At 51.4% G+C, this 4418-nt stretch overlaps 1 long non-coding RNA gene across 1 annotated transcript; it reads right to left on the reverse strand.

Annotated features, from left to right (window-relative positions):
• Positions 1-1487: 1487 nt before the first annotated feature.
• Positions 1488-3966, reverse strand: LOC115070687. Its single transcript, XR_003849842.1, has 3 exons — positions 3628-3966; positions 3403-3489; positions 1488-2208 (listed from the first exon to the last, which is right to left on the reverse strand). It is a non-coding gene; the product is annotated as an uncharacterized LOC115070687 (long non-coding RNA).
• Positions 3967-4418: the final 452 nt, after the last annotated feature.

The raw sequence follows: 4418 nt of genomic DNA on the forward strand, positions 1-4418 counted from the left end.
GCCACAGAGAGACTGTGCCCTCGTCCCAGATGCCTGTCCTCAGTCCAGCCCTCTCTGCTCTGACTGCTTATGTGGTATTTGGGATGGTTGTCTTGGCTCTGTGAGCCCCAATATCTGAGGCTCCCCATGCTTTCCATTTCCGCCATGCTGTGCCATCAGCCTCATTGGACAGGGGAGAAAACTGAGATATGAGCTGGGATGGCCAAGCAAGAGCTACAGCCTGCGTTTTTTAGGTACCTACTAAGTTCCTGGAACTTCCCACAAACAGACAGTTCAGGCCTCAGCAACCTGTGTCATCTCCTTCCTCTATTGGGGAAACTGAGGCACATGGAGGGCAAGTCAGATCTCCAGAGCCATATGGCTGGAGAGGAAAAAGCCCAGTTTGGCTAGTGGTCTACCGTGTGCCCCCCCCACCACACCTCTCTCTCTCCTGGCCATCTCCCCATCTGGAAGCCCCACCCTGGCCTGGTCAGTAGAGAGTCCCGTAACAGCAGCAGGGTGCAGGGAGCTGAGACCAAGGGCGGGCATACACAGGCTCAGATCCAGGTGATGTTGAGTCCAAGTTGGGAGAGCTCAGACTGATCTCTCTTTTTTTTTTTTAATTTTTGTGATTTTCATGCAATGAAATTTGATGGCATTTAGATTCTCTCCCCTCCCCACACCTCCCCTACTGTGCACTGATAAATTTAATGTACTCTATCATATATTTATATATATACATATATATAACCGTTTATAGAGTCTAATTTGTGTCCCCATTGTCCCTCAGCGTGGGTCCATCCACTGGAGCCTGGTCAACCTACCAAGAGCCCCATCCCAAGAGACTGTCTTCCCCCCTCCCAGCAGCCATCAGCTACCAAAAGTTCCTTAGATTGGGTTGGGACTTCTTATCCACCTCCCCGTGTCTATGCTGGGATTTTGTCTGGTTTGAACTTGCTGGGACATTGTGCACGCTGTCACCATTGCTGTGAGTTCATATGTGGAACTGACCATCTGTCTGGAAAACTGTTTCCTTGTGGTCATCTACCATCTCTGGCTCTTACAATCTTTCCACCTCCTCTTCCGCAATAAGCCCTAAGCCTTGGGAAGCAGAGGTTTGACATAGGTGTCTTGTGCAGGGACGAGCACTCCGCAGCCTCTCGTTCTCTGCACATTGGCTGGTTGTGGATTTCTGTGTTAATCACCATCTGCTGTATAAGGAAAACTCTCTGGTAAGAGTTAGAGATACATTCAACCTACATGTAGAGGTTGCGCTGAAGATGTGTCCCTTAGGGTTCAGCGTCTCACAGACACTTTGTCTTTGTGTTTGACCAGCTGTAGAACTCTGTTAGTCTCCATCTGTTGCAAAAAGGAGCTTCTCTGATGAGTGGTGAGAAGTACCCTTGTCCAGCTAGTCCAGCGCTCTCCAACAGCCTCAGCGGGAAACCAGACCAGTCGACTGTTCAGGCACTCCAAGAGTCCTGTTTGTCACCAGTAGAGAGGGTGGCGATGATCACGAGGCCAGGTGACCAGCTGATGTTTATTGTACTTTGTCACCTGCCAGGGCTGCTGAGCTTCGTGCAGCCTCAGGACCTATGTACATGCTGGGGCCTCTCCAGACCCTTCCCAGAAATAACCATCACCCTTGCTGGTCTTTGCCCATTGCAACTGCAGCCAGGGGCTTCCCAGAGGCCCCTTTATATTGCTAAGGTGCTCCTCATGGGCGCTGTTCCACATCACCCCATCGCCTCAAGCCAATTCACAGGTGTGGGCAGGCGGCTTCTTATCCACTCCAGCTCTCAGCATGGCCCCCTGCCACCTCCCTAGGGCAGGATGGCTTCAGGTACCCCTTGTGGCCCTCACAGCCTGTACCTGATCAGGACCTGTACCTGATCACCAGGAGCAACGCGTGTATGGATGTGTGATTGGGCATGAGGAAGGGGACACAGCTACCCAGGTTGCCAGGTGAGAGTATGAGAGCCAGACTCTGACCTCAGGGTCTTGTCCTCAACCCCCCGTGGCCAGGGTGCATCCGGGGAATGATGGATGTCACAGTCCATCTTCGTATCAAGAGCCTCCTCCTCCCCAACCCTCCGTGGGGCGCTCAGAGGCAGTGGTCAGGCAGGCTGTGGTCCCAGCAGCAGGAGGTGACTCATCAGCTGGTGGTAACAGGTGATATTCCTCCCTCTCCTCCCTCAGGACTTCAGCCAGAGATAAAGGGAGCCGACTCTGCTTCCGGGAAGAGGACATGCAGGAAGGACAGTGGTCAGGCCACTGCCTGGGGGTGGGGGCATCACATGTCAGGGTTAGAGAACAGGGACTGGGGGACAGGGACAGGGACTGCCGATGAGGCCAACTGTACTGACACAGCCTTCCTTCCTGGCCTGAGGCTTCTCCAGGAGCTGATGCTTCCCTCTGAAGCCACCACCCCAGCTCACCCTCAGTGCTCAGATGCCCTCCTTGGCATGGGAGCCTGGGTCCGGAGGGCCAAAGGCCAAGTGGAAGGGACATTCAGAAAGTAGCTTCCAGGAGGGAGCTGGTGGGTCAGGGATTTCAACTCAACTGTGGGAGCTGGAGAGATAGTCCAGTAGTTAAGAGCACTAGTTGTTCTTCCAGAGGACCCGGGTTCAGTTCCCAGCACCTACATTGTGGCTCACAACCACTGTAACTCCAACTCCAGGGGATCTGATGCCCTCTTCTGACCCCTGTGAGCACCTGCACTCATGTGGTGCACATAAGCTCACATAGGCACATATACATAATTTTTTTAAATAAATCTTTTTTTAAAAGTTTTTATTATTTTTATTTTATGTGTATGAGTGTTATGCCTGCATGTAGGTAAGTGCACCCATGTCATGCAATGCCCAAGGAGGACAGAAGGGGCTGTCGGATCCCCTGGAACTGGAGTTATGGACAGTTGTTAGCTGCCATGTGGGTGTTGGGATTTGAACCTGGGTCTTCTGCAAGAACAGATAGTGTTCTTAACTGCTGAGCCATCTCTCCAGTCCCAATAAATAAATCTTTTTTAAAAGGATGTTTTTGGTCTTTTTGAGACAGGGTCTCCCTGTAACCCCAACTCGCCTGGAACTCACTATGATCCTCCTGCCTCTGCCTCTGGAATGCTGGGATTAAAGGCATGTGCCTTCACATATGGCTTAAACTGATTTTTTAAATGTATATGAGTGTTTCGCCTGCCTGTACATAAGTGCACCACATGTAATGCCCTCGGAGCCCAGAAGAGGAAGTCACATCCCCTGGAACTGGAGTTATGGACAGCTGTTAGCTGCCATGCGGGGGCTGGGAACCAAACCTGTGTCTTCTGCAAGAGCAGCCAGTGCCCTTAATGGCTGAGCCATCTCTCTAGCCCCCAGAATAAACAAATAATAAATAAATAAATAAATAATGATTTTTTTAAGTCCTTACCTGTACAGCAGGCACTCATATGGCACTCTGTCTGGGGGCCGGGGACACAGGCGCATGTGTCTGTCATCTGGTAGGGACGGCATTGGGCTATAAAGAAAAGGCAGCAGACACCAGCGACTTGTGCAAACAGCACTCATGACTCTGATCTAAAGAGGTTTGTGTATGCAGGGGACACTCTCAGGGTGTCACCAGTGACCGACTTGAGTGCATCATTTTCAGACTCACCTTGAGGGCTGCTCCGGAGCCTGGGGTGTGCACAAGGCTAAGGTGAGGGAGACAATGCCAGGTGTCACGTGGCTTCCTCAGAGCCCTGAAGGATTTCGTCTCTCCTCTCACTGACGGCCACTGTATGACACCCTCATGGATGGGGTGTGGCTGGGGAAGTAATGGTTTCAAAATGGGGGTCTTGTGCTGAGGGGAGGAGCTGCCTGGGGCTTGTTGCCTGGTTCTGCAGCAGCTGGCTTTTGGGCTCACCCTATGGCATGAGTCTGGAGCTGGACCACACCACTAGCTCAAGTCATCTACAGCAGTCCCTACTTGTGGTCCCGGAGAGTCATTTTTTCCTTCCTGTCAGAATCTCTCTGTTGAAACCTCACCCAAGGGACCCCCTCTGTATAGGGCCAATACCTTTCTACAAAATGATGGCCCTGTCCCATTGTGGGATCACAGCGGACTTCGTTATAATGTGTTTTCCCTAGCTGCTCTCTTTCCGGTCACTGTGTTCTGTTAAATTGTTTGTTTCCTTTTCTGGTTTTATTGACCCTTTTCTATTTGCAATAGAAATCACTTTCAAACCTTTGACAGATGTGACACCTAGGACTCTGAGGCCAAGTTCAAAATCATTCTCTTTCCTTGCAGTCTGGTATTCCCTCTGGATAGCACACAAATAGAGTTTCCAAAACACAAGGCACACAGCTGAGTCCAGGGAAGAGAGAGCACAGGGCTCTTGGGGTGCCTGTGGGAGCTGAGCAGAGACGGGGCTGCATGTAGGGAGTAAGGACAGGTGAGCCTCGAAA

The sequence above is a fragment of the Nannospalax galili genome, unplaced genomic scaffold, assembly GCF_000622305.1.
Source record: "Nannospalax galili isolate Female #2095 unplaced genomic scaffold, S.galili_v1.0 scaffold596, whole genome shotgun sequence".
NCBI lineage: Eukaryota > Metazoa > Chordata > Mammalia > Rodentia > Spalacidae > Nannospalax > Nannospalax galili.